Source organism: Manacus candei, unplaced genomic scaffold (genome assembly GCF_025592945.1).
Source record: "Manacus candei isolate 608988 ecotype Guabito, Panama unplaced genomic scaffold, ASM2559294v1 h1tg000065l, whole genome shotgun sequence".
NCBI lineage: Eukaryota > Metazoa > Chordata > Aves > Passeriformes > Pipridae > Manacus > Manacus candei.
The window spans coordinates 940546-965853 of NW_026138113.1; the positions used below are offsets into that span (position 1 = coordinate 940546).

At 51.0% G+C, this 25308-nt stretch overlaps 1 protein-coding gene across 2 annotated transcripts in view; it reads left to right on the forward strand.

The window, feature by feature from the left end:
* The window catches only part of ZNF469 (zinc finger protein 469), a 225809-nt gene that overhangs the window by 171458 nt on the left and 29043 nt on the right, over nt 1-25308 (forward strand). The window contains exon 4 of one of the 2 annotated variants that reach the window (XM_051805704.1): nt 4423-4471. The gene's annotated coding sequence lies outside the window, so the exon portion shown is untranslated. Of the gene's footprint in view, nt 1-4377; nt 4472-25308 lie in introns of those variants that run through there. The other variant, XM_051805705.1, reaches the window with a different exon arrangement.

A 25308-nucleotide genomic window follows, 5' to 3' on the forward strand; every position in this document is an offset into this window, starting at 1 on the left:
CCTCCAGCTCTACCCCAGCTCTCTCACCATCTGCTGCTTTTGTGTATGAGCTGGTGAAGCAAATTAACTTTCCGTGAATTTTTCAGTGGGAAAGGGATGGGATTTTTAACACAAATTTTTAGCAAAGGGTTTGCTTTGTGACCGCTCGTTGCCCACAGCCATGTTGGACCTGTTTGGGTTTTGGCCCTTTGCAATCATTCTGGGAGTGGTGACTTTAAGTTTCCCTGATTTAGTTGCCATTCTTGGAGGGGTCACAAGTAGCTCAGTGTCCTGGGTGATCCATGGTGTTTGATGGAAGCCCTTTGAGATCAGCCAGGCTCTTTGGGTGTATCATCCCTGTGTCTCACAGCGCTGTGACTCTTTCCCTCCCTCTGATCCCGTGGTTGTTCTCTCCCCATGGAATGGGACACACTGGGGGCTTGGGTGGGGACTCCAGGTGATGAGCACCCAGGTAGGAAAGGAGATTGGGGGCGTGCCACCCCTTTGCTTGTGGTGGTGACCCCTTCTGCTATCCAGGACCCTGTGGATGTTCCACTTGGCTTGGCTTATCCCTGCAAACCCAGACGTGGTGGCAATGGTGTTGGCTCCGTCTGTCCCATAGTTGTTTTGTCCCCACAAATACGCTTTTAACAACTTCTGTGGGTTTGAAATCTGCCTTGCAGACCCCGTGGGACTTGAAATCAAAACCATCCCTGGCTACTCAACCTCCCTTGGACTTTGAGCAGATCCTGAACTTTGCTTTCACCTGGCTGGAATGCCCAGCCTGGAGCCACCGTTCCCCTCAGCCAGGTCTGCAGGGGGTTTTGTGCTGCCACTCCCGATGTTCCTGGCATAGGGACAATCTCCCATGCCTTGGTCTCTGATTTCCAGCCTGTGGTCACTTGGACTGTGGTTTTGAGGAGCCTGAAAGAAAGAAAAAGAAAATAGGAAAGATGAGTGGTGCTGCCTGCAAAATTCCTGGCCATGAATGGATGGGGCTTGGAGCAACCTGGTCCACTGGAAGGTGTCCTTGCACATGGCAGGGAGTTGGAACAAGAGAGGTTTTAAGGTCTCTTCCAACCCAAATCATTCTGGGATTCTATAAATCAGCTCCCGGCTTGTCTCTGAGACTGGATCCTCAACACCTTCCTTGGAACCATCTCACACAAGTGGTAGGGAATGCCCTGATGGAGAAGAGGAGCTACAAAGCCAAATCATGATCTGGCTCATTGCAGCAGGTCATGGCTGCAAATTCCAAATTCACGGTCCTCCAAATTCCCTGTCCTGCCACAGCAAGATGCTGAAAGCCTTTGGTTAAAAGGGATCAAATCAGGGGGGAAATCTTCTATATGAACCAGCACTACAGTGTATTAATAATGTAAAATAATATGTATTTATAATCTGGTCCCATTAAAAATAATTCATCAGCTGTACTTGGGAAACGTCTTTTTAATGTATAAGATGAAAATGGTTCTGAGCCCACCTGATTTCTAGCAAATTTGCATGTGGATTAGATTATCATGGAAGAAATTCAGTGTGAAGAAGAACAGGGCACTTGGATTCTGATGTTTAATGCATGAAAAGCTGATGGGGTCGTCACCACTTGGGGGAAAAAAATCACTATTCCTTGGTAAAAAGGGAATTCTGAGGCCTCAGAATGATGGTCTGGGGTGTTTTTTTAATGCAGTATTTTAAGCAATGTTTGTTAGTGAGGTGATTCTTGCAGAAAGATGCACCTGGCTTTGATTTATGTTACACGGGAAACGTCTTGGCCGAGGCAAAAGGAACAGAACTGGGGAGGGGGGACTGAAGCGAAGGGTTGCTTTTCTTGTGCATAATGAGATGTTTGCTCTGTGACAATTATATAAGTGGTTTCATGTTAGTGGGATCAAAACAAATCCATGAATACAGCGTGTATTTTAAATTTCATTGTTTTGCCCTCGGAATGAGGCTTCTAAAAACGGCCCTGCCTGGGAGCCAAGTCACTGTTAGACCCAGCTCAGCCTGGGGCAGCTCCCCTGGCATCTCAAAGTTCCTCTGGACTTACCTCGTTAGCTAAAATGAGCTTTTTTCCCTCTTTCATCCCTCCTTCTGGATGTCCATGTTCTATTCCAGGGATATTTTTCCAATGGATGCTAAAGGCTGGCGCACTGGTACCCTTCTCCCTGGAATGTGATGGATGCATGGAAGGGATGATGGATGGCTGTTCAGTGCTTTGGGGTGTTTTCCTCAGGGAAAAAATAAGGCAAAGAGCCACACCTTGGAAAAGCAAAAGCTAAACCAGTGCCAAAGCCTTGGCAGCACTGGGAGGGTGATGGGGGATAGAACCAGCATCATCCTGGAGCGGATGCCCCATGGAGAGCTAGACTCAGGGTTGCTGGGATAAACTGGAGGACAGTTGGGCAAAAACCCAGCCTTTCCAGCCCCTTAGTTCTGGTTTTGATCAAAATAGGCCTTTGCTGAAATTGCACAGGCCTTTGGAGAGCTTTTGATCCCAATAGTGGGTCTTATTTTATATAAATATAAATAGAGATATAGATACACACATCATGTTTTATATATACCACATACATACACACATATATACACCATATATTATATATTCCATATTTTAATATGTATACCATATTTTAATATATACACACACATCATATATTATATATACCGTATTTTAATATATATATTTAAACACATCATATATTATATATATCATATTTTTAATATATCTATCTATATACACCCCATATTTCTGTGGGATATTGGATGTCGTGAGAGCAAAACCATGGATGGGAGGTTGTCCATGTCCCAGTGATGCCAAGAAATCTTTGCTTCCTTCTGGGGCTGAAAATAACCACAAAAAAAAAGACAAAGAAAAAGTTGTTAAATGCGAGTAACTCCAAATAATTAAATCTGAGCAATTCCAAATTGTTAAACACGAGCAATTCTAGACCAAACAATGTCAAAAATTGGTGCATCTGTTATTGCGGTCCAAAATTCCCTTTTCCAAGGATTTTTGCAGCCGTTGCTGTAAATAAGCATCTGCTTTTCCAGGGGCTGCTCTGTTTGGAGCCACTTGGATGGCATCCAGTCCAGGGGTTTTATTGCAATTCCACTTGATTGCTGAGATTAGATGACAACTCACTCTCCATGCTCAGGGAGCTCCAGGAATCATTGTCGTGATGTGGAAGTTGTCAGTCGGTCTCATGCTGGGGGAAGTCTCTTTGACCTCAGAGTCAAATATTACATTAATTTATAATTATTTAATTTTTACCATGAGACATGACCTGAGCAGAGCTGGACGGAAAACCAGGCCAAATCCTCCTGCCCAGCACTTTGGCAGGGCAGGGGCTGATCCTGCCCCGCTCCAAATCAGCCCCAGCTGCTTCCAGAGCCGTGAGGTGGCTCTGGATTGACTCCGGTGGAACTGGGAGCGGGTTGCTGGTGTGCAGGATGTGTGCCTTTGATATTGTAACCTAAAACTGGCAGCTTTCCCTGCTCTGGCAGCAGTTTAGAAACATTGCCATATGAGCTGCTTTTCCAGAGAGGCCTGAAAATGCAATCCATTATCTGATATTTTGTAGCAGCTTTTTTAATTAAGGCTTTGGCCAAAGGGCTGATTAAAGAGGTGTGTGGGGTTTTTGTCCGTAGGGACTTGGCACATCCCAGCGTCTGTCACCCTGCTGAACTACAAGACTCACTTTTCCTCCTGTGGCATATTCGGAATGAAGCCTTTTTTCCCCCTTTTTATCCACTTCTTTCCCCCCTTTTTATCCTCCTCTTTTTTTCCCATCTTTCTATACCATTTTCCCCCCTTTCTATCCCTTTTTTTCCTCCTTTTCTGTCCTTTTTCTTTCATTTCCCTCCCCCCCTTTGTATGCTCCTTCCACCCCTTCTATCACCTTTATTTCCCTTTCCATTCTTTCCCCTCTCTATCCCTTTCCCCCCTTTCTATCCCCTTTTTTCCATTTCCCTTCTGTTCCCTCTTCTCCTTTCCCTTTTTTCCCTTTCTATCCCCTTTCCCCCATTTCTATCCCTTTCCCCCTTCTTTCTTTTCCTTTCCCCTCTCTATCCCTTTTTCTCTATCCTTTTCTTCCTTTCTATCCTTTTTTCCCTTTCTATCACATTTTTCCCCTTTCCACCCCTCTTTTTCCTTTTCCCCTTTATGTCCCTTTTTTTCTCCCCTTCCCTCCCCACTCCTGTCCCGTTTTCCCCCCCTCTCCCGTGCCAGAGGAGCAGATAAATCCCGATATCCTGCTCTCAGCTCCTCTCCTTCTCCCGTAACCCAACTTCTGTGCGCTACTGGCTGGTGCGGCGCGAGGGGCGTGAGCAGCTCCGTGCCTGTGGTCAGTGATGAAGACTTTCTTCTCTTTTTATACCCACAGTACGGAGCAACTGCACAGGGCCAGACGGCAGCTCCTAATTCCCAACTTTTTCATTTTTCAGCCCTTTTCCAGGAGAATGCAGCCTTCCCCTGCGGCTGGCTTATGATGAGGTGAGTAAACATCTTTTTGCATCGCGGCTTTGCTGCCTGGTGTCACATAAATCTTTTTTTTCTTGGGGGGAAGGAGAATGTGCTGTTTGCCCCATGTCAGTGCTAGGGGTTCACTCCAGTGCTTTCCCTGGGTTTGTTCCCCTCTCTGGAGGCTCCTGCCTTTTTGCTCTGCAAACACAACTTTTCTCCCCCCTTTTCCCCCCTCTCTCTCATTCAATGACTCAACGAGGTTTGTCAGAGTTAAAAAATGATGCTGCTTTGCTTAAACTATTTGGGATATTTGTGTCATCCCAGAACTTTAAAAGAAAAATCACTGCCATTCCCTTTCCTCCTTCCCAAGGCTAAAGCTGTCCCCGGGACCCCCCCTCCGGGCCAGGGGCTGCTCCCTGTAACCCCTCGGCGTCCCGAGCTCCTCTTCGCTCCTGTCACCGGCTGCGATGGTCCCACCTCTCCCGGGAAAGTGTCACCTCTGCCCCGGCGGAGCCACCCCCCGGGAGAGAAGGAGTTAATGCAGCCCCCCTTCTCCCCCCCCCCCCCCCCCGACTTCAGCTGCAAAAAATATGAAGTGAGGATGGATCTGCTCATCTGCTGAGCAGAGAAGTTGCCTTTGATGTCGGTCCTGATGTCGGTCCTTCCTTTCCTCCTTCCCCCCCCTTAACCCTTCTGCCGGTGTCTGGCTGAAATTACGGACACCCCCCCGCCCCGGGAATATCGTGTGTGCGGCAGGGTTCGCGGAGGGACATGCGGGGACATGGGAGGTGCTGGAATTTCCCCCCCTATTTGCTCCCCACCACCACCCCACTCCCGGGATGTGCATCCCGCCGGGAACGCTCCAGGGCTGGGGTGGGACGGGGACAGCGGAGGGGGGTCGCGAGCGGGGTGTCACATGGGGTGGCCTCAAAGGGCTGAGCCTGGTCGTGTTGCTTGTTGTTGGGGAGGGTTTTCTCCTTAGGGGGTGGGTAGGGGGATTTTAACCCCTTTTTTCCTACCGCTGGAGAAAAGCGCTACTGCCGCTTTAAGGCAGAACTGTCCCTTTAAGTGACTTTCCATTTGCTGCTTTGGAGAGCTGAGAATTTGGTTTCCCAGATTTCCTTTGAATTGTGTGCAGGAGTCAGAGGGAGTTAAAAAAAAAATGAAAAATAGAAAATAATCTACCGTACGCTCGAGGAACCTTCAGCAACAGCAAGGCAGGGAAAAAATGGGGGCAAATGAGATTTAGGGAGGAAAATGAGGTTTAGGGTAAAACTGACATTTGGCAGGGGGAGGAAGAGATTTTTTGGGGGAAGAAAAAGATTTAGGAAATTAAAAAGGCGTCTGCTACCATTTCCCTTTGCCTTCCTTATGCTGTTCCCAAATCCCTGCATGGGGAGCAGAGAAATGGGATCGTGGGGGACTCGGGGGGGGGCAGGAGGATGCAGCACTCGAGGTACAGATGGGGTTAACAGCCCTCACCAGCTGGGGAGCATCATAAATTGCAGCCGTTCCTCACCAAATTAATTTGCGCTTTCCTTTCCTAATGTTTGCCCTGGGAAGAGTAAAAAAAAAAAAAAATAATAGAGGATAAAGAAGACGGGGGGAAAAAAAAGCCCCTAAATAAATAAGCTGCCTGGAAGGGGTTGGGGAAGGCTCTGGTTCCTCAATTAGCTGGGACTTGCCTTCTCCTGACGAACGGAAGGCAGCAGTGTGTTTTAGCCTCTGGATTTGTGGAGCTTTCTCAAAGTGCCAAGTCTGGTTCTGCGGGACTTTGGAGGGTTAGGTGGAGGAATCCGAGTCACTCGGCTCCGTTAACTCCTTCAGAGCTGAGTGGCTTTGGGAACCCAGGGCTGGCAGAGCAAAACCGATCAGTGGCTCCATAAGGAAGGGAGGTTTTTGGCACCTGAGCTCTTGGGAGAGGCAATTCCTCCAGCTAGGATGTTGACAGGCTGGGTGTTCACCTGTGCAAGGTGCACTAATGGAGAGATGCCGTGCGGGCAGACGGACCTTGGGATGGGTTGAGCTTGTTTGTCATATTCATAAATGAGTGGCATGTGGGACTGTGATCAAAGAGGGATTTTGGGGATTGTGCAGAAGGTCAGGGTGTATCCATGGTCCTTGTGCCTGGGAGGAGAAGCTGAGGATGTGTTTTGCTTGCGCCGTCACACACATCACATCCCAACCCCACCACCCACTTCTGCCATCGGCAAACATTGTATGAGCAGTCATGGCAGGAATTGCTTTGGGCATACAGTCAGATTTGGGGATAAATGCAAAAACTGGCTGCGCACCAGCCAACAGCTTCAGAGAGAGACATCCTTAACTGGGATGGTACAGGAGAAATGCTCCCCAGCAGACCAGTTAACTGTGTGGAGACTCCAGGGTATACAGGGAAATACCTTCACCTGTATGAGGGAAAAGTCTGGGAGTTTAATATTCACAACGCAGTCTGTTCTGTTCTTGGAAGAGAGGCCTTGGCCGTGCATGGATGTGGGATGTCTTGATGTGGTTCCTGCTGACCTGCTGTCCCCGGGACGGTGGCACCGCGCCGGCATGGCTGGAGCCAGCACCCCGTAAAGCCGCTTTATGGGAGCACAGGAGGGGCTCTCACCTGCCTGTGCCTGGCAGGGAAACCTTCCCGCCTCCCAGTCACTCTGAGGCTCCGTTACCCCTCCTTGGAAGTATAAAGGGGCCTTAAAAAGGAAGCAAAAGTAACTTAAATTTAATTTGCACTCACTTAGAGACCTCTTTACATGGCTAGAGGAGCACAAAGGGGCCCTAATGTAGCTGGGAATCGACCCCTGAAGGTATCTGTGCCTGACTCTGGACATTCATTTTGCAGCTCACCTCAGGCTGCAATGCAGCTTTTAATTCCTCAGTCCAGATATGGGAATGTACAGGGAGCAACAGCATCGGCTCTGATGGGGTTTGCTCTCATTTACACACACCTCAGTGATACCAGAGTTGCACTTCCAAGGAATAACTTGCAGGTAGCGTGGTCTTGCCTTGCCAACATATTTGAATCAGCCTCAATTTCTCTGTTGTCCACTTGGGGTCAAGCGAAAGGATTTCCCAGTTTAAATTCCCTCTTGGGCATTGGAAGGGCCTCTCCTCTCCCTCCTGATGAAGGGCAGATGACCGGGAAATGGAAGCTGGATGACTCATGGAGGGGATGGCCAATGGTGCTCCTTGTCACTTAACACCTACTCGTGTGGATGTGGCTTCCTGGGAAGTCTGAGCCGGCCCTGGGCTGTCTGTTATCACAAGCACAGCGAGGATGGATGTGCTGTGCAGAGGAAACCACATCCCAATCATGGGAGACACCCCGGGGTTGTTTGGGGTTTGCCTGGTTCCCTACAAATCCCAGCTGCTGGCTGGCCAGAGTCCCTGGCCAAGGGATTTAGCAGCATCCCCCGTGATGCCAGGAATCCACGTGTCACCCTCCCCCCATCCTATAACAGCTGGAAGAAGCAATGTCCGGCCTCAGGTTTGGTGAACCAGAGGCAGAACTCAGGGAAAACTGTGCTGTGTGGGATGGTGGGATGGTTGGGAGGGAAGGTTTGGGTCCTGTGTGGACTGCCAGCATGAATTTTCCAGGATAGCATCATCAGGCCATGGAGCTCCCTTTGGAGCAAAGTCTATGGGATCCAGTGTCCCATAGACTTTGGAGCAAAGAGTCTGTGGATGAAGTCACTGGTGGAAGAGGATGAAACCCAAAGCTTGAAGTATCTCAGAAAAGGACAGGTCACTTTTATCTAAGAAATACATCCAGATTTACCACAATTCCAGTTCTGAAGGGAATAGTCAACCTGGAGCTTTAGGATGCAGTTAGTGACATTCCCGTGGGTAGGGTTCTGCCTGGGGGGCTGTCCCCATGTCCTTCCCTATGGGATGTTCTCAGAGACATGACAGGCAAACCAGCCTGAGGTCTGACTCTTTCCCACCATTCCTAGGATCACTGGCACCATCCCTATCCCCCACACAGTGGGATGCAGGATGAATTTTGCTCTGCAAGGACACACATCCCCCTTCCTGCAGGGTCCTGCTCTGTAGAAACGAAACCCAGCAGGGACAGACCAGCACTGGCGCTGTCGCCTGTGTTTTCTTTTGGGTTTTAGTCTGTTTTCTTATATTTGGTTTGAAACATGTTTCATGGTCACCTGTTGCTGACCTGGCAGGGACTGGGAACGCGGCACACGACTGCTGGTGCTGGCACAGCGACAAGCAGGTATTTGCTCTGTGTTTTGGCCTCCTCACAAGCTCAGTGTTGTGCCAACCCTTGCTGCCTGCCCACCTGTCTTCCAGGCTGGCACCGATTCCTTCCCTTCTCATGATCTTCTCCATCCCTGTGTGACTGTCCTGGTGCCCAAGGTGTGGCCCCATGGGAAGGAGCTGGGCATGAATGTGTCCCCAGCCAACAGCAGGATCCAGACCAGCTCGTGGATAGAGATCTCCTCCAGAGGCATGTGAAAAATGCAGCTGCCAGTGACCACCAGTGTCCCCTTCAAAAAAAAGCCTGATCTATTTTTGGGATGAATCTGCTACTTTTTAATTAAGCCTGTCCCCCCCTCTTCCCCATGGCTGCCCGGAGCTGCCCAGAAAAATGGGGTGGCAGGAATGATTTAACACCCCTTCCTGACAAGCTGTCATGTTTAATTAGCACCTTCCCACCCCAGCCCAGGTTAAAACCAGGCTGCAGCAACACCCGGTGCTGCCCGAGGCTTCCCACTCAGCAACACCTCCAAAATACCTCCCTGGGAAGGACCTTAAGGGGATCCCACCTTCCTCCTGGCGTTTCATAGAATCACGGAATCAAAGGATGGTGGGAAGGGACCTTAAAGCTCATCTCATTGCACCTCCTGCCATGGGCAGGGACACTGTCCACCAGACCAGGTTGCCCCAAGATATGTCCAGCCTGAATGTCATTTCTTAGCTGGATTGTTGCAATCAGGATTCCCTGGATGAAGGATTCACCACAGGCTCAGACTTGGAGACACTCAGGAGCCCTGGAAGGATGAAGGCTTTTCCCAAGCCTGGATGGACATGGGAGATGATAAATTAAAGCAGTTTGTGGCTCTGTCACATCCAAAACCACACAGCCAGGAGATGCAAACTGCTTCTACAGGCGTCTCCTGCCAGCCTGGAGGGGTTTGGGCAATCCTGATGGATTCATTTGGCACTACTGGCTGGCATTGCTTCTCCTGGAAGTTCTAGGATCAGCCTGGATGGGGCACCACCTACCCCCAGCAGATGCAGAAATGTGGCTGAGAACATGGCACTGAAAAGTCTGGGTTCCTCAGAGGAAGAGGAGGATGCAGGCTGGGAGCAGGGATGCACATGAAGAGGATGCAGGGGGTGTTCAGACCAACCTCTCCTCCCACCTGTGGTCGCCCAGAGGGATCCCACTGGCACCTCTCACCGAGTCCTCTTCCCACCTACCCAGAGCACTGATCTCTACATGCCAGTGCCGGGCTGCAGAGCAGGGACAGGAACCCTCTGCTCTCCCTGCACTTATCAGTGGCCACAAAACAAATTTTTCTAATCGCCAGCAAACCACAACGTTTTGGAGAGCAGGGAGGAGGCCCATGGTGTCTCAGGTTGAAAGCGGAGAGGGACAGATCCAGCCCTGGTGGATAGAGCGGAGCTGACCTGCCTCACCTGGCCCCGGGCCAACAACCCACTTGTGTTTGCATTTAATTACAAAACTTTTTTAAAAAAGCCCTTTCTCTGCACAACAACAAAGCCTTGAACCACACTTCAAAGTTGGGTTTCTGGGACAGTTGCATACCTTTTAAAAATAGCCCTCAGAGCTGTGCCAAGTGCTAAATGGATTGCAGAGGGCAGGTCCCCCCACGTGGGCTTCCAGAGCCTCTGCCTGCCCAGCACTGCCGGCAGCTGCTGCTGCTGCTCCCCAAGACTCTCCTGAAGAGGATCCATGTGTTGCATGAAGCTGTTTTCCTTCTCTTGGCCTTTTCTTCATGGATGTGGCAAAGTGGGAGACAGCAAGATTGAACCTACCAAGCAAAGCCCTTGGAGTGTGTTTGGGAATGGTGTGGAAGTGCCGACCTGAGCCCGAAGTGCCACTCGTGAGGCAGCAGTTTATCAGCTGGGAAGTTATAATGGGAATATCCACAGCAGGGAAAAGGCTGGAGAGGAAACTGAGGCAGCGCTGATTCAGATCCAGGTGTCTTCCCTTTCCATTTCAGTCTCTGCTGGGACTCTTTTGGCTTCCTGATCCTTCAGTCCAACCTTGGTCTTGCTCATGGTCAAGTGTCCTCAGAGCTGATGGCTGGGCCAGCTGTGCTTAAGGGTGTTTGTTACTCTAAAATGAGGAGTTTTGCTTCCCTGAATGTTTTTTTAGGCTTTGACTTAGTTTATTTCCTCCCTCACCCATTAGTGATGCATCAAATGATAATACACAGAGCGGGAAAGAGGCAGGGAGAGCCCAGTTCTCACAGTGATTAACGGAGATAAACACAAACCCACCCAGCAGCACTGACGTGCCCTGGCTCGGAGCATGCTCAGCACTCCCCAAGGACCAGGGATTTAGGCAGAGTCTCCCTCTCTGGAGCCTGGAGCCAGGCCAGAGAGGGCAGGTTGTCCAAAGTCAGGCAGGGATTTTATAGAGGTGAGGGTTCTTATTGTGAGGAAGCCCCACATCTCTGAGGAGCTGGGACCTGGGGCTGGGAGGTGAGGATTTCCTTCAAGCAAAGTTCTCTGATATTTTTGGGGTAGCATCTCTCCACCTGTGATGCCTGATGGGTGTGGGGGAGCCTGGAAGCTGTTGATTAAGATGAGGACATTTGTTCTGTGCCATGAATTAGGGAATTGATTGTCCCTCTGCGCTGGGCACTGCTGAGGCCCCTCAAGTGCTGTGTCCAGTTCTGAGCCTCTCCAAGAGAGACATTGGAGGGGCTGGAGTGTGTCCCAGGAAAGGAATGGAGCTGGGGAAGGGTCTGAAGCACGAGGAGCGGCTGAGGGAGCTGGGGGGGCTCAGCCTGGAGAAAAGGAGGCTCAGGGGGGACCTTCTCGCTCTCTGCAACTCCCTGACAGGAGGGGGGAGCCAGGTGGGGGTCAGGCTCTGCTCCCAGGGAACAAGTGACAGGACAAGAGGAAATGGCCTCCAGCTGTGCCAGGGGAGGTTCAGGTTGGACATCAGGAGGAATTTCTTCATGGAAAGGGTGGTCAGACATTGGAAGGGGCTGCCCAGGGAGGTGGTAGAGTCCCCATCCCTGGAGGTGTCCAAGAAAGGATGGGACATGGCACTTGGTGCTCTGGGCTGGGGGTCAGTCACAGGTTGGACTAGATGATCCTGAAGAGCTTTTCCAACCTCAGTGATTCCATGATTCTATGAAACAAGGTAGCAGAGCTCTTCCCCATTCAGCTCTCCCAGAAGCAAAGGCAGGAAGGATGAGGTGTCAGCATCCTCCGGTGCTTTGGAATGTCCCCGAGGTCCATAGGATCCGTAGGATCACACCTCTGCTTCCACTCTGGGTTGTATCCCACAGCACCACCATTCCTGTCACCACAGAGGTGCTTCTCTTTTCCTGCCTGGAGAAATGCCTCCTGAGCTGGGGCTTATCCATAGATCCCTACAAACCCAGCAGAAGCAAATTGCTGCGTACTGGAGGTGAAACCCGGCTCCCAGGGCAAAGGAGACGGCGTGTAACTCCAGCAAAAGCTTCTCGGCTCGGAATTGTGCTTTTCTTGGATCACTCCATGTATTTATGCCGGCTGGTATGTGGGGAGTAATTAGAACCTCATCCCAAGCACTTGACGAGCGTGTTTTCCATTCTGGATGTTGACAGGTCAGGCTATTCGGCCGTCCCTCCGTGCCTCAAAATGTTGACATTTTATCTCTACTGAAACCAAAACGGGGATCTGGGAAGTTCTGGGATGGAGAGAGCAACGCTGTGTGTTGACAGCCTGCCGGTGGTGTGAGAACACCGGGATCCCGGCGTCCACACCTAACCCTGCCAGGGGAATGGGAATGGGGGGAATGGGAGAACCAAGCACCAAGTGGAGAAGCTGGGGCTGCCACTGGGAAACACGGGGAAAGGATGCTGGAGGGAGCAGAGCTGGAAGGTGTTTGCCTCGATGAGGCTGAATGGGTGCAACGACAAGCTGCTCCCACCCGAGTAGGAATTCAGGCAGAGAGTCCACACTGCTCCAAGAGTGGAAGCAGGGAGAGGTGGATGCTTCAAACTTCTAGGGTTTCACTAAAATCTGCTGGCTAACCTGACAGGAGAGAGACGTGAGGATGCCAAGGATACAGTCATGCAGAATCATAGGATACCCTGAGTTGGAAGGGACCCACAAGGATAATCAAGTCTCTAGAAGAGCTTTTAAAACCTGCAGGAGATTCCCTGGACTAACTTGGGCTGGGTTAGTTGCTCGCTGTGGCATGACTGTCCTTCAGCAAAATGATTAATGAAGGAGAAGGGAAGGAGCACACTGGGGTGGGAGCACCCTCAAACCCTGCCTATGTATCCCAACGACCCAGGGGATTGGATGCTGGATGAAGGGGATGGGTTGGAAGGAGCTGGACTGGCTGCAGGCATGGGAGCATCCCTAAACCTGCCTGAACATTCTAGTGACCTGAGGGATGAGATGCTGGATGGAGGGGATGGGCTGGAAGCAGCTGGAATGACTGCAGGTGGGGGAGCTTCCCTAAACCCTTCCTGTGCATCCCAACAACCATGAGGATGGGATACTCGATGGAAGGGGTGGGCTGGAAGGAGCTGGAGTGGTTTCAGATGTGGGAGCATCCCTAAACCTGCCTATGCATCCTAGTGACCTGCGGGATGGCATGCTGGATGAAGGGGATGGGCCGGATGGGCTGCAGGTGAGTCCGGCACCCATGGCATTGCTCCCATCCCGCTGATCCCCCCCCTCACAGCAGCCCTGCTCCCGTTTTGGGCCACCGTTCACTGCTAGAGCGGTTGGGAAGGAGGATTATTTTCCTTCTCCACATTTCCCTTCCACGCAGCCCGGCCCTGCCGTGTAATGTTTCTCATTTCCTCTGTATCCCGAGGAAGGCTCGGAGCGCTCTTGGGCTACCCTGACGCTGAGCCGGCAGCCGGAGGGACACAATGAGCCGGCTGTTCCGACCCCGCTGGCACCGGCTCCTCGTCTGCTCCCGACACAATGGTGTTTTCCTTGGCTGCTGTTCAGAGGCGCGGGAGGGAGATGGTGACAGGGAGGATTCCCACGTCTTCCTGGTGAAAGTGCCCAACTCCGTGGCTGTGCTGCTGAGCCCTTCCTTGGTGCTGTAATTTGGTGCTGGTCCTCATCAGAAGGGGCAAAATGGGAAGTGAGGTCTGTGTATATGACAAGTTTCTGCTTCATCCATCCTGTTGGCATCCTCTTGGGAATTACAAAAAACCCTGAATTTAGTGGTGGAACATTGCTCCTGAAGTGGAAAATATGGGCTTTTTAATTCATCTTCTGCTCTGGCACTAATCACTGAGTAGCTCCAGCATTTGGGGGTAATAAGCCCTTTTTCCATAATATTCTCCCCCCAACTGTAGCAGGGCAGCAAGTGGTGTGCTTCCCAAAAGTATTCCTAGTAACACCAGTGGTTTATTACATATAAAGTCATTCTGAACAAGTGTCAGTGGTTTCTTCTCCCTTCAGGATGGAGAAACATTTCATGGCCATTTATTGTGCCACAGTGGAAGGGAATTGTAAGGAAGGAATTGTAAGCAAGGAATTACAAGCAAGGAATTGCGAGCAAGGCAACTGTGAGAAAGGAATTATGAGTATGGAGTTGCAAGCAAGTAGTTGTGAGCAAGGGATTTTGAGTAAGGAGTTGCAAGCAAGGAATTGTGAGCAAGGTGGGTTTTTCCCAGAGAATCTTGGAGGGATCCATTCCTTCAACTCCTTGCTTTTTGTGATTTGGAAGCAACACAAGGCAGTGCTTGGGATCCCTGCAGGTGCTCTGCATCCCAGCAGTATCCCATGGCAAATCCCCAAGGGCAAAGCACCCGGGTGGCTCCGGAACCAGAGCAGTGAGCCCAGAGCTTGTCCCAGTGCTCCAAGGGGAGTGGGGTATGATCCTGGCTAGAGCTTTAAACTTAGTTATAGTGCAAAACCTCGGAGACTCCAGTTCAACGTCTCTGCCTGGAGGGAAGCTTCCTGGAGACAGAGTCTCTCCCATCGCTCCTGCTGCAGCATTGCCGGCTCTGCTGCCAGAGCTGCCGGCTGAGCAGGCGGGGAGGCTTTGAGAAGCAGGGATAATTAATTTTGGAAGAGATTACGAAAGCTGTGGTGAAATCCCTGTCACTTTGAGAGCCCAGAGCAGCCTCTGGACGCTGGTGTAAAATCTCTGCTTTCATTCAACCGCAGGTTCCCGGGATGAGGCCAGAATCCCTCGGTGAGGCTGTTCTGGCCAGCGCCGCGCTGGAAACCAGTGACTGGCTGATCGGAGGGAAGAGTAGTAATCTTAATTTATCACATACTTTTCATCCCAAAGCACTTCCCCAGTCCGAGTGATCCCTGCTGCCAGCTGGTTGCAGCAATCCTTTCCCTACCCGGGCTGAAATGATTCCTGGGCTGTGACGGCAGCAAGGGCTGGCGGGAGGCAGAGGCAGGTTACTCTGGAAAATCTCCTTTTCCAGCAGAGAGAAATCCTTGCTGGGAGATGCACAAGCTGGGCAGACAGAGCTCCCCGGATGGGAATGTTGGCCAGGGAAAGTTTCACAACTCTGAGTTCACACTGAGGTTCTTGGGATGGTTACAGGGCTCTCACAGTGTGGATCTGGTCTGTATCCCGATGGCTTTTTCAGTATAACATCCCTCCCCTGGCTGTCAGGGTGTCACCACTGGCAGCCCTGGAGCAATCCAGGAAATTTTGCAGCATCAAAAGCCACCACGATCTTCCTTGAGCATGAGAAACCCCGAGATGGGGACACCAGCAATGCCAATGCCTTGGCTTGTGGAGAATGTCTTCATGCAGCCCTGCATCCTGGTGGGTTGGCTTTCAGGTAGGGCTGGATAAACCCTTGAGGGAGGAATGACTGAGTGTTACTCAGAGTTTGAAATCAAGGTTTTAAGCTGAGACTTGCAGTCTGCAGCTCTGGGGTTAAATGGGAGCTGCACACCCCAGTGGGAGCTGGATGTGGGGGATGCACAACCCAATGTTATGCCAATGTCCATAGCTCATCTCCCTGCCGCTCCTCCCAGCCTGGATCCCACCCCTCCACAGCCAGCACCAGCCTCCTGACTTTGCAGCTTTCACAGCACTTCCCTGGCAGCCGCCCCCCGTTTCCTCCTGGGCCTCACCAGGGAATTACATGAAAAGGTCATTTATAAAACCTGACGTTTTGTTTCACTGCGAGTGCCCCGGCAAGGGCCGGCCTTGAACTCTGCTTTTATTCCCCACGGCTCCTATTTATTTCTCGGATGGATTAGTAAATCGTAGCTGTCACTGAACATTAGCTGGGCTGTTCCATCAGCTCTCCCTCCACAACTGACAGTTCATTAGAGCACAGAACCCCGTCAGGATGCTGCCACCACCCCCTCCACCCTCCTTTTCCAAGGGCATGAAGTGATAGGAAAAGAGGGAATGGCTTCCCACTGCCAGAGGGCAGGGTTAGATGGGATGCTGGGAAGACATTCTTCCCTGTGGGGGTGGGGAGGCCCTGGCACAGGTAGCTCAGAGAAGCTGTGGCTACCCCACCCCTGGAAGTGTTCAAGACCAGGTTGGACAGGGCTTGGAGCAGCCTGGGATAGTGGAAGGTTTCCCTGCCCATGGCAGGGGGTGGAACTGGATGAGCTTTAAGGTCCCTTCCATGCCAAACCATTCTGGGATTCCATAATCCTGTTATCATTTATAGAAAACCAATGGAAAGCATGAATAATGTGGAAAGGGATGTGGGGCACAATTTGGGGGGCTGCACAGTAGCCTCCTTGGAAAGGTTTTGTGCCCTCTCTGAGCTCCCAAGTAAAACTCTCATCCCCCTGTCAGCTGTGATTTGTAACGGGACTCGTGGCATCTGGTTTTCATATGAGGGGTGGAATACAGGGATCTGTCTGGTCCTGCTGCCCAGAGCTATTCAGCTGGGCCGGCTCGCTGAAAAAACCGTTCCTGAAAGGCACTAATCACTGCGGGGGTGGAGGGAGGGAAAGGATCCGCTGTCCCCGCAGGGTGGGATGCGAACTGAGGGGCAGGAGGGTGAGGAGGGGCTGGAACCCACCTGAGTCTGGGTTCTACTGCAGCCCCTGCCTGTGCATGGGAGAAGGATCTGGAAAATGCAACACAGAATGTGGCCTTCCAGTGCCTAAAGGGGATCTGAGAGAGCTGGAGAGGGACTTGGAGGACATGGAGTGACAGGACAAGGGGGAATGGCTTCCAACTGACTGAAGGCAGAGTTAGGTGGGATATTGGGAAGAAATTCTTCCCTCTGAGGGTGGTGAGGCCCTGGCACAGGTTGCCCAGAGAAACTGTGGCTACCCCATCCCTGGAAGTGTCCAAGGCCAGGTTGGATGGGGCTTGGAGCAACCTGGGATAGTGGAAGGTGTCCCTGCCCATGGCAGAGGTTTTGGAACAATATGAGCTTTAAGGTCCCTTCCAACCCAAACCATTCTGGGATTCTATAAAAATGAATCAGGTAATGCCAATCTGGACATGCAAGAGCCTCAGAGGAGGGAGCACCATGTCCCCTGCCCTTGCATGAGCCATGGGCTAGTGCTGGGCAAGCAGGGGCAAGAATGTCCCAGGGTGTCAGTTTGTTCTCTATCTTCACATGGCAGTGGTTTTGGGGAATCCCCCAGCCCAGAGATTCCAGCCTTGAGAGGTGTCCCAGATGAGGAACTCCCTGGGAAATCCAGATGAGGTTTGCTCACTGTCACCTTATTATCAGAGCTGGAGGATGAGAGGAGGTTGTTCTCCAGGGTGGCTTCTAGCAAAATCCAGATCCCAACACCAGCATACCAGAGCACTGCTATCAAACCCAGCATGGACTGGCCTACTGGGAACACTTAAGAGCAGGAGGGTTGTAGCTGGCACAGAAGCTGGGAAGCAGCCTTAAAAAGAGGAATATCTACCTCCAGCTGCCAAAGGGCACTGGGTTCAAGGGATGCTTCCAACCCTGGGACCTGCCAGGGACATCCCATGTGAAGTCAGGTCCCTGTGGGTGGCTCAGTGTCCCTCTGTCCCCTGCTCCATCCCCTGCTTCCCCTTCACTCCTGTCCCTTTTTTCAGAAAAGCCTGGAAAGCTTTGTATAGGGCAAGGCTGGATGTACCAAACAGGGTCCAAACAGCACCAGGAACCTGTTTCCACCCCTTCCCCCTGCTAAGAAACACTTCCAAATCCTATAAAAACCACCAGAGAAGGACACTTGAGCATCATCTATAATTTTAACACAATGGTCTAATTTTCCCAAACCAGCAGCTGATTTTCAGCAGCAAGGAATGCTCTAGAGGAAGCGATTTTATTTTCCCTTCCCTTGCTGGATTTCCTAGGATGCAGCCTTTGATCCAGACTCCTGATGTTATCAAGTAGGAAACTGCAGCTCTTTGAAGTGGGCTTCATGTCGTGCTTAAAACCTTGGGGGGGTTTTAAACCTTTGGCACCGGGGATGGATCACCCCGACTCCATATCCAAGGATTGTGGCCACCAAGGGATGTCCAAGGATCCCTCACACCCTGAGTTGGGAGCAGAAGACACAAGATGACAGTTCAGAGCCTTCTCAGGGAGATTTAATGCCTCAAGGAACCCAGACTGTGGCCTGAGTAAGATTTGGGTGTCCTGCTGCTGTTTGGAACATCTGGCCTTGCTGCTGTGACCTGGGGCAGTGGAAACGGGTCATGTCCTGATTCCAGAGGAGCTGCCTGACATTGGGATGATGTTTGCAGGATTGTGTCTGTCTGGGTCATTGTAAAACTCCTTTCTGCTTTGGTTCTGTGGCTGCTTGTCCTGAATTTCACCTCAAAAAGGCACCCTCTTCTTTTGGAGCTGTGGATCCAGCTGGAAGTAGCAGCAGCAGCAAATGACTCTGTGATGGGACCAGCCCCAAGCAGGCAGTGCTGGGATCCTGTACTGTATTAAGTGGGATGTGAATAAGTTTGGTTTACAAACAAGTCCCACATCATCAATTAGTAGCACCCATGAGCCGTGGGTCACACAGTCACCTCTCCAGACATGAAGATAAATCAAGGTTGATTCATGCAACACTTTAAGCTGGAAGAGGTTTGGAGGAGATAAATGGTCTGGATCCAGTCTCTAGCATGGTAGACCCACAGCTGAGTGAGTGATGGGTGCCCCAGACTTCCAGTGCATCCCTTGCCATGGGCTGTCACACCACAAGCAGCTCCTCATTTGCTTCCCACCAGCTCTATCAAAGGACATTGTAATGAGCAGCTTCCAGGAGGGATGGCCAAGCAGTGGGATTGATGTCCTGTAGAAGGAAGGGTCCACTCTGGAGGATCACCCCAAACACCTGCTGAGGTTGATCTCCTGTGCCAAGGGTGGGTGATCCTGGCACCGCTGCCTCACTCGCTAGGAAAATTCCCTCTTGGTTTCCTAATGGTATACGGATGCTGAACATGTACTCACAGTGCTTCTTCTTGCTTCTTAATCCCAAATCTAAAGCTCCAGGTGGTTTTTCAGGCCAGAAATCGTTATTTTTCCTCTCACCACCAGCATCCTCAGCTTTGCAGCAATTTCTGAGGCTGAACTTTTGTCCTGCAGACAGAGACGACTTTAATTGTGCCCCATAAAGAAGCAAAGCTCTTCCCTCGAGGAAAGTTCACAAGGAAGATGGGAAATAGGCCCTTAATGCCCTAAGAATTTTCTTCTCTTCCCCCATCTTCCCTTCCATCAACTTTTAAACTCATCCAAAAACTCCAGCCCCATGCTTCTATACATTGAGGCAGGACCAGGACACTGCAGCTTTGCCAGCAGTGCAGCATTTCCATTGAGTTCTAAGTGGAAGCAAATGGTTTAAAAGGAAATTAAATTTACAGCTCTATAAAAAAATGCATTTTATTGCTTTGCCTGTCCCTCAGTAGAGACAGGGAGATAAAGGAATGCTTTGCATTTGTCTCTTGCCTCGGAGGCTGGAGGCAAAGAGGAGCAAACCCATGGATCACAGAATAGCCAGGCAGATGGATTCGGCCCCTGTGCAAGTCAGTGGCAAAATTCTGGGAAGGGATACTTGGAGGTGATTCTCAGGATGCTTCCTGCTCTTAAATGTTGGCTGGGAACACAGACACAGCAACACCTGAGGGTTTATTTATGGGGAAATATAGCCCCTCTCTTGGATTTATTAATTAATCTTTTCCCCATGGCACTGACTGGGGAGCTTAGAATAAATGGCAATAAAATAGTGTCGCTGGATATCTGTGGAAGCGGATAGGATTGGGGCGGGGAGGAGGGATTGGTGCCTTCATGTTTGAAGTAAGGAGGAGCCAGGTTTGCTTGTGGACATGCGCCAGCTCAGCCACTGGATCCATCTGTACCGTGTCCAACTGAGCCAGGAAAAAGCTGTGGGACAGGGGAAGGTGACAGCCAGTGGGGAGCTCAGCACAGCATGACTACTGGTGCAAAAATCCTCCAGGATTATAGACGCATCCCTGGTTGGATGTGGATGGATGTGGATGGATGCAGGAGGAGCTGTTAAAGGCTCAGCTGGACTCGGTTTGCACCAGCAGCCCCAGCTTTGGGGTTGCACATCACCCTCATCCCCAGAACGATCCTTCCCAGGGCTGCCAGCTCAGAGGGGGCCCAGCAGGAGCAGCTGGGTGACATCTTTCCCTATTGACACCTCACCCAGGGCCCGGGATGGACGAAGGGATGCTGTGGCTGTGCCCGTTGAGGTGGGTAAAGGAGCTTTGCCTAGTCCAGCGCCGCCTGAGCTACAAAGTGAGTGTGTGGAGGCTCTTGGCCCTCCGGAGGAGGAACCTCCCCCGGCTCCAGCCCTCCCAGCTGTGTCAATAGAGGAGGAAGAAACAAAAGTGCTCTTTCTTCGCCTGTTGTTTTTGCAGAGGGGGACAAGCCGATGGCAGTCGCACTGTGACACTGCTGGGGACAAGCGTGTGTGGGGCTCAGCTGAGCTCTCCACAGCCTTCTGGGAAAGATGCAACAGTGGGGTGCAGGGAAGGGATCCAGAGGGTCTGTTTACAATACATATATATGTGAGTTTTATATGTAATTTTTATTTATATGTGTATGAGAATTAAGTTACCGCATCCCTGCAAGTGTTCAAGGCCAAGTTGAATAGGGCTTGGAACAACCTGGTCTAGTGGAAGGTGTCCCTGCCCATGGAATGAGATAAGCTTTAAGGTCCCTTCCAATGCAAACCATTCCATGATTCTATGAAATACATATATATTTCCTTTTTCATGTGGTTTTGAGAGCAGATCATTGCAGGAAGAAAGGAAGGGAAGGTGATCTCTGGCCTGTCTCTGGAGCCAGGAATTTTTCCCAAGCAGCATCCTTGCTGTCACCAGGGCCTGGGGTGGTTGCACATCTGCTGGGACATCTCTCCCTCCATGCCTGTCCACACAGCTCTCACTGTGTCCATGTTCCTGGCTGCATCCCCGCTCCCCACCGTGTCCTCTCCATCCCCACCTCTAAACAGCCTTCCCTGCAGACTCTGTGACACAGCCCAGGGCAGGCGGATGGAGGACACCATGGGGACAAGACAAGGCTCTTGCTGGTCCTCTTCCAGCCAGGGATCCTGCAGGAAGCTTCTGAAGAACTTCACAAGACATTAGCAGCTGTCCATGAAGAGAAATGCTCCTTGCTAGAGCATCACCCAGCGATGCTGCTGTTCCTCCCGAGCAGAGCCCAACAAGGCTTCGGAGCAGCAGCTCATCCCTGGAAAGCCTCCTCTGCCCTCCCCATGCTGCAGACCCAGGAGCCTCCGAGCCAATCCCGGGTGCAAGAATATTGGCCACAGCTGCAGCCGCCCCTCAGCCGCGCTTCCTCCGCGCCGGAGCTCCGTGGAAGCCTCTCCAGACCTGATGTCAGCTGTGAAAACAAGAGGAGCTACTTCCCACGTGATGCAGGGATGTGTCCGGCTCCTCCGGTGAAGCTCCTGCCACCGGCACAGCACAGGGAGTAGAGGAGTCCCGGCACTGGGAGCACTGGGAGGCTCAGCCTTGGCCACAGGAGGATGCCCAGCCCTGCTTGCCAACTGCTAAATATCATATTGGCTTCTGGGATTGAGGTGATGAAATGTGAGAGTTAAATCCCTGTGTCTGTTCATTTTAAAGGAGAGGCTTGAAGGACACCCTAGTCCTGGTGGGAACACAAAGCTTCTCCCATCTTTTTCCCCAAATCTGCTCCCATTTTCAGAAAAAACCCCAAATCTGAGTATTTTCATCCCTCCTTTTGGTACTGCTGCAATCCTGGAGCCATCCTGCAGGTGATCCCAGACCCTGTTTGTGATTTCCACCAGTCAGACAGACAACACTGGGGATGTGCTCCAGGTGTCCCCACACGTTCCTTCTCCTGGTGCCATGGCTGGATAAATCCATGGAAGGTTCTTGCAGCCTCAGGGGCTGGTGAGTATCTCGAGGAGGACTTTGCTTCAGCTTAAACCCGGGGATGTGGCAACATCTGTGGGCAAGAGAAGGGGAGTCAAGTTGGCTCTGCCCACACCAGTGTGCACCTGCCTGTGTTCGACTGGGAACAACTGGGATTTTCCCTCTTGGACCCTCATTTTCTTCATAGACAGCAATGAGTTAGGTGGTGGCACCGTTCCTGCTGGTGCTGTGAAATCCCTGATGCAACGCCAGTTCACTGGCCATGTACATCCGTCACTTTTCCATGGGATGTCCAACACTCTGAGGATGAGTCAGAAAGTGAGGAGATAAAACTGTTCTGATTCACGCCTCGCCTTGGGAAGCAGCAGATTTATGTGCAGCGTTCACGGGGGCAACACAATGGAAATCAGTGGCTCTCCTGTTGCTGCTGCTGTTTCCCACGCATATATCCATTTTAATCTCCAGGCTGACAGGGGGAATCATTCCTGGTTGCTTGGGAGGCCCTTTGGCGGGAGAAGGGGAGTCCCAGAGAGAGAGGAACAATTTCTGTTGCTTGGAGAAAGTGTCTTGCACTGAGCAGTCATGTAGAGGGTGTGGATGCCCCATTCCTGGAAGCATTCAAGGTCAGGTTGGACAGGGCTCTGGGCAACCTGATCTAGTTGAAAATGTCCCTGCTCTTTGCAGGGATTGGACTAGATGACCTTTAAAAGTCTCTTCCAACCCAAACTATTCTATGATTCTATTCTATGGTTCTACAATTCAATTTCTCTCACTTGTTCAAAAGCCTAAAACAGTTACTGGTGCAGGGAGGTGTCAAAGGGCAAAATTTGGTCTTGATTCAAATTTCCCTGTAAATTTAGGGGAAATTTTTCCTTTATGTGAGATTTCAGACCAAGTGGCAGATAAATTTCTTGCGTGTATTTAAATTTGGTTTCTACATTGCAACTAATAGATAGTATTGAAAAGAACATCCTGATATTCCAGGAATATTTTTAGGAAAAGGTTCTTTTCCCAGAAGGTGGTCAGGTGTTGGAACAGGCTCCCCAGGGCAGTGGTCATGACACCAGAGCTCAAGGAGAATTTGGACAACACCCTCAGGCACAGGGCAGAATTGCTGGGGTGTCCTGGCAGGGCCAGGAGTTGGACTCAATTATCCTTGTGGGTCCCTCCCAACTCAGGATATTCTGTGGTTCTGTATTTTGGTGGCTCCTTCCCCAACTGGATGCTCTGGATGCTCTTCCCACTGCTCTTGACCCAAAGGTGTGATGAGTCACCTTTGTGGTGACAATCCTGTTGTGCTCAGAGCCCTCCAGGCACATGTGGTGATGCTCCAAGGATGCAGGAACGGAGAGTGCCATGGAGCTGTAATTCCTGGGTTTGCAATGTGGCTCCTGATGCTCAGCTGGTTGTTGGCAGTTGGAGGCAGGGAGAGGAAAACAATACACAGTTGCCCTGCAATTAAACAGCCTCCTAATTGCAGCGCTACACGCTGCTCTTCCGCTGCTTTCTAAGTTTGGGGGCATAATTACAGCAGCAGGGCAAAGGCAGCATCTGCGTTCCCGCCGTGCCAAGCCCTGCCTTCCAGGGATTTTTGGATTTGACCGTATAAATCCTGGGCTGAAACCTGGCATGGGATGAAAGGGAAAAGCAACCCCCAAGCTCTGCCTGGGCTCGGCCCCAGCAGAGGCACGATGGGCAGAGCCCTCACAGCCCCTGCAACCCCCGCCGTGTTCGCTGACCTGGGCCCGGGGCAGCGTTTGTTCCTCTTTATCATGTGTTTTTGCAAAGCACCTTTAAAAAAAAAACAAACAGCGAGGTCTTGCTCTGGTCAGTCATCACAACTCTCAGTTTAGAAACAGGAAGATTAAAGGGTGGCTTAGGGAAGGCAGGCTGGGTGTCAGAATGCTGGGATGTGCTGGGACCAGACACAGGCATGAGGGAGTTGTCCTCTTGCTGTGTCTCCATGTCCTTGGCTCAGCTCTTTTTTGGGACAACCTAGTATGACAAATCCATTTCCCTCTGGCAGATCCCAGCTTGTTTTTGTAGGGTTGCTTGCACAGGGTAGTTTATTTGGGATCATCCTCCAGCATCCCAACACAGAGGAGGGGCTCCAGCCACTCCGGGGGGCAAGTGTGTGCCCAGAGAAGATGGGTAGCGTGGGCACAGCCATGGCAGGCAGCCACCCAGACCTATATTTAATGTCTTCCCTATTTTTTTACACCGCGGCTTTGAGGAATCCCGAGATAAATGCCACTTTCTGTGGTAAAAGGAGGATGTGTTGGAAGGCAGGGGAGAAGCTGAATCGCAGCCTGTGTTTTCGGTTGGAAATGTGTCTCAGGTCCTGAATGTTTTTCATCACAGACGAGTTTGTGTGGGATCACCTGGGCAGGAAGTGATGGGGTAAAGCGATACCCCACGGGGTTCTCCAACACCCCCTTTCCCTAAACCCGATAGCAACCGACAGCTTTAATGGAATAAGCAGCCACTTTACGGCAGCTCTTGCGCCATGTGTGAAAATTATTAGTTGCAACATTTTGCTGGAAAACCAAGGAAAAGGAGAAGGGCAGATGAGAGATGCACAAAGTTATTCACTCCACAGCCTTATCCCAGCGCCGGCATGAATATCCCACATGGCTTTCCCTACAAATATCTCCTGCCGGCTCCCAGAGCTTTAAATCTCCAGGTGAAGGAAAAAAAGGCCTTTTGGTCTGTGAATTCACTGTGAAAGTATGTGGGGTTTAGCAGTGTTGCATTAGCACTGGTCATTGCTAAATAGCTGAGGGAAATAAATCGTTTCCGGTGTCCATGGGATTAGGTATTGTCTGGGTTGCCTTCTGCGGGCAGGAAAAATAATCCCAGGATGAGTGTGGCCTGTCGGAGAGGGAGGGATGTCCCAACATCCTTCCCTCTGCTACCTGCACTGGAGTCTGGAGAGAAATCATTAACAAGTTGGTTTCACCCTTTTTTTTTCTTTTTTTTTTTTTTAAATTATCACCATTTGGAAGAATTCACTTTTCCAGCCAGGACATAAAAATACCCATTTTTTCCAGACTCCCAGAAGGTTGTTCTTTTTCATTTCTCCTTCAGTGGCTGAAGATGAGGAAAGGGATGAGGCATACAGGGAAGCCTGGGTCCCACTCCCTGGTGATACTGCCTGCCCCAGGCTGGGGGAAGTGGTCAGATCCCCCCATTTCCATGCTTTCCAGCCCCTTTTCCCTTGCAGCATCCCTGACTTCTGGGATTCAGCCCTGGGAAGAGCAGCTGCCTTGTTTCCTCACACCTGGTGTCTCTGAGACAACATCTAAAAATCTCTCTGGTCTGCCTGAAAACCATATCCTGAAGGAGAAGGGAAGTCCCCAATCTTTGCTTT